The following is a 16457-nucleotide window of genomic DNA, read 5'->3' on the forward strand; positions in this document are numbered from 1 at the left end:
ACCATCTGGGTGTGTGTCTGTGTGGAGCACATTTTGGTTAGTCTTCCTTGCAGTTTTCTGTGGGTATTTCTCAAGCCAGACATGCTTAGCCCCCTAATTTCCCATGGAAATGGTAAAGCTCACAGTGGGTCTCATTATAGTCTGGATTTATAAGACAGTCTTGAAAAAAAAAAGTTGTATTTGACAGGAAAAATTTCTGGTAGAATTATTGGTAGGAAACATTGAGCTCAACGATCCTTGGGGTTCCTTCCAACTCAAGATATTCTGTGTTTCTATGATTCTAAAATTCAGAGAGGCAATGAAGAATTGGAAACACTCCAGTATTTTAAAACCTAAATTCCTCTTGGTGTTCAATTTTTTTCCTTGCATTATGCCATTTAACACTTAGATGGCAAATGCTTATGCACAGAATGAATTATTAAGTACTCACTTTCACAGGTTCAGTACAAGTGCTGCTCATATGAGTAAAGTTGCTTGCTTATACCTTTCTTCAGAGGATGAGGAAGTGAAATCTCTTTAACTAAGTAGCACTGACCATCTAATTTTCACTTCTCATTTCACTGGCAGCTGAATATCAAAAGAACAATATATGGTAAGAATTAATGACACATATTTAGCATCTGCTCCCAATAAAGCATTTGGAGAACAGACAACTTGATAAAAAAGGAGGACAGGGACCACATATATTAATAGCTCTTCTTAAGGCCTGATGACAACAGATACTCTGTCTCCTGTATTAGGAAAAGGTACTGGCATTTTACTGCTGTGTTTATTATTTAACCACAGGACAACTCACAGTCACTGAAAATATTCCACTGAAGTCCTAGCATGCAGCTGAGCCCAACAAGGATGCATTTTTAAAGGGAAAAAAAGCAGAATTGTCTTCTCCTCCCCACCTGAAAGGGGTACAAGAAGATCAACACTGCTGGAGCCAGTGGGACTGGGATGTGGAATGGCTCAGTAACCCTTCCCTGCCTCTCTCCACAGCAGCTAGCAATGAAAAGAGCACTCAGCATGTGGGGCTATCAATGCCGGGATTGTAAAGCAGCTTTCCCTCCCTTCCTGAGGTCCGTCTGCAGCCTTCCCGGCACAGAGCTGCCTTTTCAACAGTCCCTGCTATTTCTGATGCCTTTTAACCATCTCATCATGGGACCAGCTTGGCCTTGAAACACCACAGGAGGCACAGCCAGGGCTTGCTCTAGGAGAGCAAAATGGGAGTGCTGGATTGACCTGGAAGATATGGAAAGCTGTGCATGAGGAATTACAAGCCATTATCTTATTATTACAAGCTTGAAAAAACGTACAGAGAAGCTTAGCTAGCTGGAGCTCCACCCAAAACACATATGGGAAAGATTTAATGGGAATGATGCACTGCCAAACTCCTCCCTAGCCAGCACCCCTCCTCCCCAGGCCAGTTTTTCTAACAACAGGCATTACTGCCTGGTCCAGCACGTAGCTCTTAAGCATCCCATGCCACCACAAAGGCTGTGTTCCTGCGTGTGCACCCTGAGCTGATTTATATTTGCTGTTTATGCCGGAACATTAATTTGCCTGGCAACCATGGATATTTTTCCCATGCTGGTTTACTGTTATTTATGTGCATTCACAGTGGCAGCTCTGCTACACACAGGGTTTATTAGGGAAGTGTTTTGCTTAGTTTTCCTTCGTGTTGGCTCCTCCACAGCGGCTCAGCCAGGTGCTGGTGTGCTTGTGGGTGAAAATGCAAATGTACAGTTGAGCCAGAGAGAAAAATGCCTCTTTTCTTACTTTGCTGCTTCTCTGCCTTGGCACTTGCAGATTCCAAATGCAGGTCCTTGATCATCTCTGTGGTTATATTGTTTATCACAGCCACAACAATTTTTGGCCAATTCAACCACCCCTGTCTCAAACCATTCCCCAGCGAATCTTCTAGCTCTGTGACAGGCAAAGGAGTGGCTGAGCAGAGAAGGCATCTTGCATACAGAAGAGGTCCCTGGTGCCTATGGGGGGGCACCTAAAGAGAAGGGCAGACCCAACCAGGACTGCCATAGAGAGAAACATGCTTTGCAAACACTAATCTGCAATATCTGTGGCCATCTTTGCAGTATCAGTTAGTATATGCTGGTGTAAAACCAGGCTCTGAGTCCAGGGCAGGGGGTTTGAACGTTTTCCTCCTGGGATTTTGGGTCCAGACTGGGTTGATGGAGTGGCTCCTCCTGCAAAACACATTCTCTTGGCAAGGGAGCTGGCAGCCTGAATCTCCTCACTTTGGGAAATGTGAAGCTGTGGAATATTTCTGTAGCTCCTTTTCTTCAGGCTTTTGCTAGACACAGCTCCACAGTCACCCTGTCCAAGTTGGGAACATGCATTTGAGATGGTTTTCTGGTACTGGGGGTCAAATGGCAAAAACAGATTGTTGTTCACTCACTTAATCCCCTACCACATCCAAGCTGCCTTGGAGGAAGGTCAAGCTGTGGACTGGGATGCTCTGAAGGGCTGTGCTGAGGTCATGAGTGATCCCTACCCTGTGTTACTGACATAATCACAGAAGAACTGAAGGATTTACAACAGTGGCAGACACAGTCCTGATATTCTAAATTCTGTTTGTGTGTTCTCTGCTTGCTAACTCACACATTGCTGGATGTCTGGTTTTGGTTTGGTATGAAGGCTCCAAACCATCTAAACCCTTCTTATCTTCAGAGAAGCTGGACCAGAAATAAACACCTGAGTCCCTATTTTGGAAGAAACCCCAAATCAGGCTCTGAGCAGCTCATGTGTGGGGAAAGCAGGGATTTAAATTTCCATGGTAAGTTTACAGCTCTGGTATTTCTCAGACCTTGCAGCTGCCGTGCTGCAGGGGCTGGTGTAGCTTCTGTCCTCTGTGCCATGTAATCCAGCCAGCACAAGGACAACCGAAACATGCTCTTCCCAAAAACATTGTACTTCCCAGTGGACTGTAGCTGTGGCACACACACAGATCACAGCCCACACACTGATGTAAGAGGGCTGATGTTGGAAACTAATCACATTGCTTTTCATAATGCAGAGGGGCAAATATCTGAGCTGAGGTCCACCTTGCTATGGACAGCCTTCCTAGCAAAGCTACAGCACATGTGGAAGTGCTCCCTGAGCTTCTAATGGTCCAAAATGATCCTCTTGCATCTGGGACAAGTGGTGAGTTCAGGAATCTTGTCCTTCTAGCTGGTTCAGAGGAAACAGAGAAGGAAGAGGCATGGCAGCTGAAAAGGATGGAGATACCTGGGGAAACATCATGTCAGAAGACAGTGGCTGGGAAAAATCAAGTTAAAAGTGGGAAATATCTGCAGACAGAAGTCCTAGAAAGAAAAGTGAGAGATGAGTGAGAGAAAGTAGGAAACCACACGCCACCAAAATGATTGCAAGCTTTGTCATTGTGCCTTTTTTTATATCAGCTCTGATCAGGAGATGATCCCAAAGTGTTCTGAGCTCCAGGTGTGCCAGTCCTTTGCTCTCCTGTGCCTCTCTGTCTCCTGGATCAACATTTCTCCTGGGTCAGATATTTAGATAGGTGAGGGAAAAATGAAGGTTTCAGGACATGAAGAAATCTTTACATCTTTTTGTTTTAATATGAGATCACCAAGCCATGTAAACATGTATTTTTATTTAAATTAGAAAATGTTTGTATACATGCATACATGTATTTATTTATATATAAACATCTCTGCCCCAACGCAGAAACATGTTGCTTCTCAGTTCTTCATCCTTTTACCCATAATTTCTCCTTAAAGAGCCATGGCAACAATACAAGCCCTAGTTTTGTCAATGGAAGGACTGATGCTGGTACCATCCCCTCCACTAACCCACTGGTGTGGGGCTGACACTGTGTTATCCCACAGCTTGTCCCTGATCCCCAACAGAACCTCCCTTTGTAGGAGAACAGTCCTTCCCAAGATTTCTAATCTGCCATTAAACAAAGGTGACCACAGAGGTTTCCTCTTGCCTGAAGTGCTGGTGCTGGGAAGAGCATGCAGGAGATGGAGTCCCAGTTTCCACCAGCCCAGGGTCAAGCTGCTCTCCCCGATACTACCAGTTGGGCATACTGGTTTGGCTGGATTTTCATGTTCCTGTACGTATCACAGGTTAGTTTTGAGCTGCAGCGCTGCCTTTGCACATGAGAGGGCTGATGTGCCCTGGGAAGTGAGTGGGAGGGAACACAATATTTTGGCTCTGCTGTGTGAGCTCCTGTGCACACCCCAGAGCTGGTACCCAGGACCTCTTGGTTCCTGAGGTGAATAGGGGTGTCACTCCCCATTTTCAAACTCCCCAACTCCCTTCCTCCCTGCCTCACAGGACAGGGGAGCTGCTGGGAATGGATGGCACATGTTTGCCAGCAAAATGCTTCTCATGCGTTGTTTTACAGCAGGAAAACCTAAACCATTGGCTGCACTCCTTTGCTGACTCAAAGTTGTGACAGATGACGCTGTAATCCAAATGTCACCACGGCAGTAACCTTAGTGGGTGACTGGGGTCGTGGGTCTCATGACTGCTGTCATATTTTTGGACCTGTGCTTAGCACAGAGATGAGGCTTCCCTTCCAACTTCCTTTCTCTGCAGAGTTTATGGCCATGTGTGTGTTGTCCTCCACCCTAGGACACGCCACTGGCAGTTTCTGGGAGGACCCAAAGGGTGAAGATGGAGCAGCTCTTGGACTGCTGGGGCTGGCAGGATCCTCTCTGTTTTGGGGAGGGTGGCTTTTCCCTGTTAGGGACAAGCACTGGCACCTTGTAACTCAAATGGTCACCTCCAGGCCACAAGATCACTGTGCATCTTGATAATTTTGGTTCAAAAGCTGTTCTGTGGAAAATCTATTGATTTATTAAAAAAAAATGGGAAGATCCTTTCCTTTCACTATATAACTAATATGGAAAAGTTGAACTCTTCATGTTTGTATTCTATTTAAAATATGCCTAATGTTTAAGGAGTGTCCAGTGATGGAAGTTTGGCAGAGCTGACCTGGAGGAGAGTTTTACTGGCTTGTTAAGGTTCAGACACCCCTCGAGGCACCTGCAAGTGGACTCAGCAACTTATGACTCAGGACCTGCAAGTGGACTCAGGACTTATGCGTTTATTTGGATCGCTATCAGTCAGCTCTTCAGGTAGTTGCCTGAATGTATTATGGGGATTTTTAATTGTTGTGAAAGAGCTGACTTTCTTTGACTAGAAAGATGCTTTCATCTCACTTGGGGGCAGATGCAGCCTTTGAGAGCCTCATCAGCCTTGGATACTGGGGGTCTGTGACGTGTGCCAGTCCCTCCGAATGCTGATGGACTCATCCCATTTGCTTTAAGAGCACTTTGCATCATCCCAGGGTATTTTAAGGCTGGGTCAGTGTAAAGTGGCTTTTGTATTAAGGAGTATCAGGCTCAGAGATTTTGTAACTCCACTTACTGCAATTCTCATAATCAGCTTGAAGTCTCTAATTAGCTGCAGTAATGACTCAGCCTTGTAGACAAAGCTTGAAGGTGAAGGGTGACATGCTAGACTTGCTCTCTTATCTGAGAAAGGCTGAGATGCCTTTTTTTTGTAGGAGAGTAGAGCAGTTGAGACATTTACCCTCTCCCCAGGTTTCATTAAAGGCATTAAAAAGCTATTTGATATGTTCAAAAGCCATATCCACCTCTCTTCTGACCAGATCAGGAGTCTCTTTAAATCAGCTTTAAAAGATCCAATTTCCCCAGCAGTTGGGCTCCCTGGAGGCCAGATCTTACCTCATCCTTTCAGATACATCAGGAGAGGTCTTGGTTTGCTGAGGGTTATAGTTTCTCCTGGGGAACTGTGGTGTCCAGTGCCCAGTCTGTGATCTGTCCTGCTGAATCCAGCTTCAGGTTGGTCCATAGAGAAGTGGCTTGGGAATGGAAATATGTCCATCTTGGGCAAAATTAATTAGAGCCTGACAAGAGAAAGGAGGAAGTTCTTGACAAAGGTATGACATTTGAAAGGAAGGCTGCTTTGCTAGCTCTTGTTGAGTGAATAGCTGCTGGAGTTTCCTGGGTCCCCATAAATGGCTACAATTTTCTTTTCAACAGCTTCTCCTAATGGTTTTGCTGAAGTACCTCATTAAAGTTTATGGGATCTTCCAGTCTTCCAGGCCTCTAAAAAATGCAAAAGTTGCTCTGTGCCTTCAGCTGAATTCATCAACTGATCTCATCAAACTTCCATCTCCAGGAAAAAATTCTGTGCTTATTTCCTGACAAGCTGTTGTGTTCCCAGCTGTGTGGCTTTGTGTACCCAATTCCCAGGCATTCAGATGAAATGTACTGTCTCACGGGGTTGCAACCAACAGTGATGGTGGTGCTGGGAGAGACTCAAGAAGCTGATGAGGTACAGTACACTTGAGTACAGTACACTTGAGAATTCAGCATTTTAATGCCTGTTGCAAAGTTCTCTGCTGCTGGGCAGGTAAGAAACTGTCTGTAGCAGCGAGGATGCTGCTGCACCCAACCCTGCAGGGCAGACATTGCAGCCTTGGCTCCCCAGCACCACGTGGAACATGCAGGGCTGCAAGGGGCTGTCAGGGCTGCAGGCACTCTCTGCCCATAAATACTAGCTGTAATAATGGCATTCCTCATGGAAGACCCCTTAAAGGAGGATTCTGAACAAGCAGGAGCACAGAGTAGTGCTCCAGCAGTCCTGTAGGCTGCCTTAACCAGCTCTTACTTTGCCATGCCAGCTTTTTGGACCTCTCTCCCTCAGGGATGAGCTCTCCAAAGGGTCTGGCATGGGAATTTTTGTGGGCTGGGGGACTGCAGCATCCCACTGCATTCCCGGGTGTGAGCAGGGAGTGGGTGGCTGTGACAAGGCAGGGTGGTGGTTCCCCAGCTGGAGTCAGGGTTTGGTCATGCAGCCATCTCAGCACTGACACTGGGACAGAGGGCAGGGAGGACAGCTGGCACCTGTGCTGGGCTGGGCAGACTTGCCACCAGCTGAGGAGCCTCTGGGATGGGGGATCAGCCCCTTGAACTCCAGGCTCAGCAGGAACAGCACCAAGCAAAAATAGCACATCCCCTGGAGCGGCAGTACCTGCCAGTTTAACCTCTTTCATGGCCATGAGACTTTTTTCAGCCTATTTCTCCTTAAATAAAAAACACTATTTTTATTTTTCTGAGGTTTTTTTGTTCGTTTGTTTTTGGTTTTGTTTGTGGGTTTTTTTTTAGCTTTTCTGCCCCAAACTTCCCAAAGGGGCACAATGGCAAACCCTGTCCTAAAGCCCAGTGTGGTGAAGCATGGACAAGAGATATCAAAGGTCAGGCTAGCTTGGTCATATTTTACATATAGCCCACACAGAGCACTTTCAGCTGCTGCCTGGCCCAGCACTGGGTCAAATCCGTGTGGCTGACAAAGCCAACAGCATCGTCCTCTCACTGCCATGCAGAGGAATGTGGCCCAGCACGTTCACCATCACAGTCGATCAACTTGTTGCCTTCCTTATTTGAAGCTTCCAACTGGCAATCTCCAGCCCCCGTGGCATGCCCTCCTAGAGAATAATTTTCCAACCCTTTTTACTGAGAGCTGCAGGATTTGGCTCCTCACTGCAATTTGTATTCAGTGAGAGCCCACTCCTCGCTCCCCTGCGATGCGCCTGTCCCGCTGCAGTCTCTCCATAGCCTGAACTTGGCAGCACTGGATGTCGTTTCCCACAGCTACGGACAAAGCCTGGGGACCCTGCCTGTGTTGGAGAGCTAGTTCTCCATTAGGAGAGCCAAACTCCTGTAAAAGCCTCTTCACTCAAGCAAAGAACATTTATTGCCTTTGATAAGCTCGTAAAACATTTCTGGCTGCTCCTGGATTCCTCTGGCAGAGCTGTGTAGCAGATGATTAAACTCACTTGCGTTTCACCCCATAGCTAATGAAACGAGGGAAAAAAAAAAGGGAAAAGTGTTCTTGCACAGGTCAGGTGTGGTTCAGGTGAGATGAAAAACCTGCCTTTGAAGCACTCACCTACATACAGAATCACAGAATCATAGATTGGAAAATACCTCTAAGGTCATCGAGTCCAACAATTAAATAGTTTGAGTGGAATATGATAAGGACTGAATTGTAGAGTGGGAAGTGTTGTTGTCTTTCAGCATTTGTAGATGAGACAAAAAACAACTCTTGGAGCATATGACATTATATGATCCTGGTAATAAGCATAGTCCAAGGCAGTGGAGACACCGCAGGTCTCCTGTCCTTCAGTAGCTGTGGCTCTCTCTGCTGCCTGGCATGAGGCTGTTCACCCAGGCTGCTCACTGGCCTCATCTTGTGCAGAAATCACACTTTCAGAGACCTGGTTTCTTATCCTGCCCTCTCTTTTTGAGGTGCTGAGCAATGATCCTTAGGAATCATTCATTGTGCTTCCCTTGGCAAGGGATTGTTTTTCGGAAAGGATCTTCTAGGTTAATTGCCTGCTTGCCCCAATGGAAACTTGACCAGGATTCAAAACCTTTGGACCTCCCCTCCATGAAAATGTATCCAGGACAGAAAGGCCTGGCTTTATGTTTGTGGTATTTCACTCCATGGCTGCACTCAAAACACAATTTCACTTCTGCGTAACAGCTTAGCCAGGACCTTGAGGTTTATCCCTCATTTCTACCCTTGCACGTACAACCTTGTTAAGGATTTTCTCATGGACACCCACTCCTGAATTTGGGTTGTAAAGGTGTGGATGCCAGAGGTCTGCTGCAGCCAGACATGCAAGATCAGCCTGAGACCAGCTTCCCTCATCAAAGAGGACACAAGGTGTAGCACAGAGTTAATCTGTGCCTGGATGGGCTTTAGTGCCTCTTATGCACACACTGTTAGGCAGCAAATGACTCTGGAGTGCTGTGGAAAACCAAAATGTGTACACTAGGACCATTTGTTTCTGCTGCAGAAAACATCACTGTGTGGTAAATGATTAATGGAAAAAGTATTGCGCCACTCCCCTCTGAGCCTCCCCCAGCAGCCCTGGTGCCCTCCCAGGACATGATGCTGCTTGACAACCAGGGCACAGATGTCATCCCCTCCCTTGCTGCCCAGCGCCCAGAGCAGCATGGGAGGGACTCAAGCCTTGGAGTCACTATTTCTGATGAAGAAATGAAAAATCCCTTCTCTGAGAAGATGTCACCATGTCCTCTCAAGAGGTTTCGAGGTGCACCCATGGCTCACTTTCACCCATTTTGCTGGAGATCTCCTTTCTGGCTTTGATTTGCAGAAGAGACTCACTCTGTGGCATGAGGCTGCTTGCATGCTTCTCTCCAGAGGTTTTCCCCACTGCCACTGCCTGGCCCGCTAGGATGGACCATGATTGCCCTCAGGAAGCCTTCAGGACCTCAACAAAGATGGGGCTTGTACTCTGGTAAGCATTTCCTTGAGAATGGATAGAATATTAAACATGTATTGCAATTAACATACAGATCTATCATTCAACACATCTATCATCCCACATTCAAAGGACACTACTGTGGGAAAATTTTAACCCCCTCCACCTCAAGCTTGGGTGGAAGGGATGGCAGCTGATAGTGCTCTGAGAGGATTTGTGCTGCCACCAGCAAAGCCTGAGCAGCTGTGATGTATCATCCAAACACATCTCAGATTCTGACTTTACCACCAAAATGGGATTATGGTGGCAATATCATGGAATCAAGGAATGGGTTGTGTTGGGTTGGGAAGGACCTTTAAGTTCCAGCCCCCCTGACACTGAGCAGGGACACCAATGTTCAGTGTGTTGCTAAAAATAAATTTTCTGACGTTTTGTCTGGCTTCTCCATGACTATTTAGTAGCATGGAAAACACATTTAGCAGGGGTTCCAGCTGAATTCTTTCATCTCTCTCTAACTAAGGAAAGCAAGCAAATATGGTCTTAAATAAAAGGATCCACTAAGCAGGAGAATTTGTGAAGCAGGGTTGTTTCACCAGAGATGGAGCTGGGAAGTTCAGTGTTGGAGCAGACAAGAACTGAAAGGATGAAATACATCCACTTCCACTGGAGAAGGGGTAAAAAGGCATGGCAGGCTTATGGGAACTCACTGTGCTCCCACAAAAATCCTCAAGAGCATTTCCCAAGGGCTCCAGGGATCTTGCCTGGCAGTGGATGACTTGGCTAGAAAGCAACATCAGAGAGATGAGAACCATGCTCCTTTGTAGCAATAAATACATGATCTTTTCCTTCCTATTAGAAATTATTTTTTCAAAGAGCGTGCCCAAAATGAGCGGGTCTAAAATTAAAACAAAATGAAGGCAGCAAGGCAATGATAGCAACTTTATAATTTGAGATGAGTTAGCTGCTGGCCTTTCTTGCCTTCCTCCTAAATCTCCTTGAATACAAGCACCTGAAGGGACACAGGGGGCCCAAAGGGACCACAGGTTCTTTGCAGATTTCCCCCAGGGGCAGGACAACCCCACTGAGCCATGGCCCCAGGCCTGAGGCCATCCTGAACTTGGTCCAGCAGGAGCCTGCCAAATCCCATGAGGACACCTCATTCCTCCTCTGTGAAATTACTGCAGTGTGACCTCACGCAGGCGGTATTTACACCACGTGTTACATCTGGGAGAAGCAGTTGCGGAGAGGCATTCGGCTGTCGGGAAGCCTCGTGTTGCCCATGAAGTTTTGGGGTGCAGCAGCTTCAGTGCTGTCTTTCTGTAGGATCTTCTCAGTCCTGTCACCCCAACCTGCAGCTCAGTAACACAAAACAAAGCAGTGGGTCCAGTTGTTTTCTGCTGGCTCCCCTCAAAGGCAGCACTGAGGACGTGGCACAGGTGAAAACCTGGAGGTCACCAGTCCCCCTTTGGGCTGCTCCTTCCCCAGGGTGTCTAGTGTCATCGAGGGAAACGCTTCTGCCAGTGGAACCACAGAGGCCCAGAAAAGGTCTGCTGGCCCTGAGAAGCTTTACATGCTTGAGAATAGGTGATATTTTGTTCCTTACTCCAACAGTGGTGTATATAATCCTGCACATGCCTGGGAAGGAGGCTGGTGGTGTGCCAATAAGAGGCACAACCATTGCAAGAAATGAAATGGAAGTGGATTAATTTTATGTATTTCACAGGGGAAAAAAGGGTCACTTGGGCATACTGTGGTTGTTCTTCTGCTTGGTTTTGGAGCATTGCAGGGCTATGAGTTGGCTAAAAGCATCATTCGTTCTCTGAGACAAACTCCACTGTGCTGCTGCACATGGGCTGGTGAGCATGGGCTTCATTTTTCTCAGAAACTACTTAGTTGAGTAACTGCAAGAAAAAATATTCCAAAATGTGCTAAATTGGAAAAAAAAGTTATCTCTTTGCAGGGGGCAATGGTAGGAAGAGAGTTGTGCAAATCTGGGGCTGCTGCAGAAGCCCAGGCACTGTACCTGGTATGCCCTGGAGGGCAGGGCTGCTGGAAAAACATGGCATTGAACGACGCAAGCGGGTCTTTCCTGTTTAATTCTTTTCCTTATTTAACTGAGGGATTAGTGCGTGAGAATGTGTGTGTGTGCGTGCGTGCGTGCGTGCGTGTGTGTGTGTGTTAAGAAATTCAGCAGTGAGAAGAAAGCTTGAATTTTTTTTGTTCTGTTTTTTTTCCTCTTTAAATTTGATGGCGTGTGGTTAATACAGAATTGCAGATGCAAGAAATAGATACAGAGGTAGTTGTTAAGTAACCATACAGCCAAATTACTTTTTGTAATGGGTGGGGACAGAAGATGGACATTTTTAGCATAGATAAATTCACTGTTCTAATTTGTGGTTAAATTACCCCATAACTAAGGAGTAACCTTCTCTTTCACCTTAAGCCTCTGCTACCGTTCAACTCCATGAGAATATGATCTATTTCCCTTCTTATTCAGATTCTAATGTTACCTTAAATTAAACTTACCTTTAAAGTAAATACTAAAATTCTGTGCACCTGAAGCATGAACTACTGTACTTAGGCAAGTGTCTCTTAAATACTTGAAGTCATTCCCTGTTGTCATAATCTGGGATTTTGTATTAAGACGTGTCAGTAGCTTCAGTTCCTTCCACATGACTGGGAACAGGATCTATCCAGAGGGGAGACCAGGCAACTTCATCCCTAGAAATGGTCCATCAGGAACCTCAGAAAGCCCAGCAAAGGCAAATGCCACAGCAGAGATGGAGATGGAGCCAGGTTCCTCTCAGAGGTGTGCAGGGGAAGGACAAGGGCAGGCAATGGGCATAAGGTGGAAAATGAGAAGTTCTAGTTGGATAATAGGTTAAAATATGTTCTCCATGAGGGTGATCCAACAATGGCGCCCAGAGAGGCTGTGTGATCTCCATCTTGGGAGATGAAAACCTTGGCCCTGAGCAACATGATCTAGCAGGGGTTGGAAGAGGGACCTTTGTTTTTCTGGAGATCTATGACTCATTAGGAAAAACTGGTGATCTATTGGTAGAGAAACCAGAGAAATTATAATAACTCCTTTAGCCTTATTCTTAACCCACATGTTTGTTTCTTTTCATTTTCAGGTTCACCATGCCCCAGTGCATGTTTCTTTCTGTATGTCCAATATTTAAGACCTAACTACTGGCCGGTCAAATAACTCTTCATGTGGAGTGACCTGGTAATCATCTCTCTCCCCTCACCTCCAGCTGACAGTCCGTCACTAAACACCTCCTGAGATGTTTCACCAGATCCACAGGAGGAGTCACCAGCACTGCTAGTCCCTGATCCTCTGGGCTAGGAAGCTTTGATGTCAGCATCCCCAGTCAGACTCAGTGGTGCAGCAAGGGAGGCTCATCATGCAGTGGCTCAGCCATCCTTTCCAGACCCCCAGACCCACACCAGGACCCCCACTGTCAGCATTCCAAGGTCCACCACCACCCTCCTGGCTGCAGGGGACCTGCCTGACCATGGGTGCAGACACTGGGAACTGGATGAGCCTGGCATAGCACTGTGACACTCTCCCCACCTGGGATTGCTGGGTGGGCACAGAGATGTCCAACCATGGTCACTGTGTCTGAACTAGGTCCTGGCTCCAGCCCTGAGCATGCAGGGGAGAAAGGGGAAGGCTCTCACCCCGCTGCAGGCATAATGAGCTGTTTTTCTGCTGTGTCTCCAGCACTTGGCTTCCAGCCCCGAAAGGAAGAGCACCGTGCCAAGAATTTCTACGGCCATGTCCAACAGAGGAAGCTGACACCTGATTTGCCGTTAATTATAGCGGTGGGAACAGGCCCAGGGGCAAATGTGAAAGGGTGACCCCGGGTGCTGGTAAGGACAAGACTCATCTATTGTTTCCCATAAAGGCTTGTCCCAGGATTTGTTCCCTCTGAAAAATTAGTAGGAAGACTTACAGTGTACAGAGCAGTAGCTGACAGGACGTACAGAAACCCCTGACCGGCCAACACCTCCAGCACCTCCAGACCAGAGGGGGCTTCGTCATTCCAATGACATGATCCGGCCCCCAGCCCCGCAGCGGGAGTGCCATGCATGCCATGTGCATGCCAGCGTGCCATCAGGCGCCAGGCGCTGCAAAATTCCTGCAAGAAGGGAGTTAAAAATAGATGCTGAATTATTCCAGAGCTTTTGTCCAGTCTATCTGTGGACAAAACAACCCCCATTCCCTTGTGTCGCCTGAACAGCTCCAGCTATTCCCACCACCACTGAATCCCCTCATACCAGTGCTCCTCATTGGCTACGTTACAAAATCACTATCAAGAATCCTGCAGCTCTGAGGGGGAGCACCCAAAACCTCCAGAGAGTCCCCACTGACATTGTTAGCAGGAGATTTTTAGGTGCAACCAGGCTTGTTTCTGACTCAGTGACTTTCAGCTGTTGCCCCAAAGATATGCTGTGTGTCCATGCTTTAAATACGGAAAAGAGAGAAAGGCATAGAATTAAAAATAATATTTTATTTTATTTATTTTAAAAAACAGGGTTCTCCCTGCCCTGTTCCCTGCTCACACAGCTGTTGTTCAGCCTCTCCTTGTTCAATGCTGGAATGGAATAAAATAAAAATAGATCAGATACGGATTTTCATACCTTTTTAAACAGTCGGGAAAGATTTCAGAAGAATGCAGTCACAGGTTTCTCCACCCCACGCTGGAGCTCTGTGGTATCACAGATTGGTGCCTCAGGGCTGTTATTTAATGATGCAATTTGAAAGCTTTGATCTGTTTGGTGCTATTAAATTCGTTAATGCTCTATCTCCTCCCAGCCCGATGCCGGAGCACAGATTGTTTGAACTCGGCTGCTCCTCAGCCCGCAGAGCAGTTGAAAGTGGAAACGGGAGTGGGACCGATGGCACTGGCTGATGAGCCCCCGTTTGTTTAGCAAATAGTGCAAATGGGTGTTGGTCATAGGAAACAAAGCTCCGGAGCAACCGGGAATGTGTCAGGCAGCTGTTGCACTTGCTGGACAAACAGGGGTTGGCAGAGCTCAGGTGCCCCGTGTGCCCCACCCAAGGGCGCTGAGAGGTTGATTTCCAGTGTTTCCCAGTCACTTGCTGTCTTTTTCTGCCAAAAATCAGATTGAAAAAAGAAAAATAAAAATTACAATATCTAATTATTTATACTATATGGGATTTACAGACTGTGTATGTATCTGTAATATCAATATATATCTATTTAATATACATGAATCTATAAGATATACAGAATACGCAATTACATATTAATATATATTTATATGATATATATATGTTTTTATACATACACACACATATATATATACAGACACATCCTTGGGGATCCAGATGTGTAGCATGCCTGCTTTGCTGGATGCCCAGATACACCTCCTGGGATTATATGTATATAATATAAATTCTTGGATTTCTAAATGTATATTTATATTGCAGATAAAGTTGTGAATATTTATATAATACTAAAGATGTATGTGTAAAATATACATAAAATATAGAAACCATAAATACATATAACTACGATATTATATATCATGTATATGTATGATGTATAGATATCATTTGTATACTATACATACACCTATATTTGTAGTATATATAATCATTAAATACATATAATTAACAGACAAATGGTCATAAAATACCTGTGTTACCATTTCTATTATTTGCACAACAATAAAAAAGGTTTTTCCTATTATTCCCTAGTCAGTAAATTTGAATGTTCACACCTTGGCTTTCCAAGAGCCTCCTGGCCATATTTCCTTGGCATTTGCATGGTGTGTTTTCCTTCATAAATGCCCAGATTTCTATTAACTGCTGACACTGCTCAGCTCGAACAAGTCAGTTAATTGGCTATAAATGAAGTGGCTGAAAAACAGACAGAGGAGAGAGGGAAAATAAATGTCCTCAGTGGGAAACTTAATAAGGAATGCTAAGGAAGAGTGAGTCGAAAGGATGAGGCTGGGTATCCAGAAGAGCTTTTCCACCTCCCCTTGCCACCAACCACTTGCAAGCCAGAAATGAGCCCATCCAAAAGATGACAGTCCCAGCCAAAAACTGCCAGTGCTGAGCCAAAAGCAGGACAGAAAGAAGGGCTGGAGTAAGGGGAGGACAGGACCGGTTCTTTTGGCAGCATTTTGCACTGCTGTCTCGGTTGATGAAACCAAAGGAAATCACTGTAATTTTATTTACTTATTTTATTTATGAGGCAGTTTATGTCTGAGCCATAAAACCAGGTGGTGGTTTGGGTTTGGTGCCTTGATTGAGTTGTTACTTTGTGATGCAGTCCAGCCCCATATTCCTGGAAAATGCTGAACTCCCTGGGTGAGACGGTGACATCAGGCATGGGGAGTGGGGAGCAAAAGCTTATTTTTCATCTGGGCCCTTTCGGCCTGCTTTTGGCATTTCTATGTCTGCTTAACCCAAAGTGTTGGTGCACATGGATGGGCAGCCAGCACGTTACTCCCTGAGCATTCCTAGTTGGTGTTTCAGGAGTAGCAGCGTCAGGAGGCTGCAAACCTCTCCCTCATTTCAATCCATCTCTTGGGTAATTAAGTGTTTTGGGTTTTTTAATAAGGCCAGGAGGAGCTGCCTGTGAGTGGACTGACCTTATCAGCCCAACAGCTTTTTCCTTCACCTTCCTAAAAAGATACTGCCAGAACTCTGGGCACTCAAGAGTTTTACCAGAATTTGCTGGTTTTGTTCCCTCCATTCTAAGCAACACAGTGATCTGACACCATCAGTGCTCAGTCTTGATTATTCCCTTACTTCCATAAAACCCAGTGGGGGAGGGTTTTCTCCTGGTTCTGCCACAGTAAGACAGGTCACTGTAATCAGTTTTACTGTTGGCAGATAAAAACTTCTCCTTATTTATTACCCTACAGGTTATGCCTGTAATTATCCTGTAATTACCCAGGACAGCTGTACAAAAGCAGCTCTGGTCCTATCTGGAGAACATCTGGGTTGTGCTCTTGGCTGGCAGGCATTGGATGTGGGATCAGAGCAGAGCTCAGCTGTAGGAATGGAGCAACAGGTTTAAACCAGAGCATTTTAATTCCCAGTGCAAGGACAGCAGGAGGGCGGCTCTGAAGGGAACAGGTCCCATCCATGTCTGGAAAAAAGGATCGGGACTTT

At 46.0% G+C, this 16457-nt stretch overlaps 1 long non-coding RNA gene across 1 annotated transcript; it reads right to left on the reverse strand.

Moving 5' to 3' along the window:
* Positions 1-3645: 3645 nt before the first annotated feature.
* Positions 3646-14178, reverse strand: LOC139668487 (uncharacterized). The gene is made up of 3 exons (XR_011697072.1): positions 13946-14178; positions 13258-13443; positions 3646-5908 (listed from the first exon to the last, which is right to left on the reverse strand). It is a non-coding gene; the product is annotated as an uncharacterized lncRNA (long non-coding RNA).
* Between the last annotated feature and the right edge of the window lie 2279 nt (positions 14179-16457).

This window comes from Pithys albifrons, chromosome 2 (assembly GCF_047495875.1).
Source record: "Pithys albifrons albifrons isolate INPA30051 chromosome 2, PitAlb_v1, whole genome shotgun sequence".
NCBI lineage: Eukaryota > Metazoa > Chordata > Aves > Passeriformes > Thamnophilidae > Pithys > Pithys albifrons.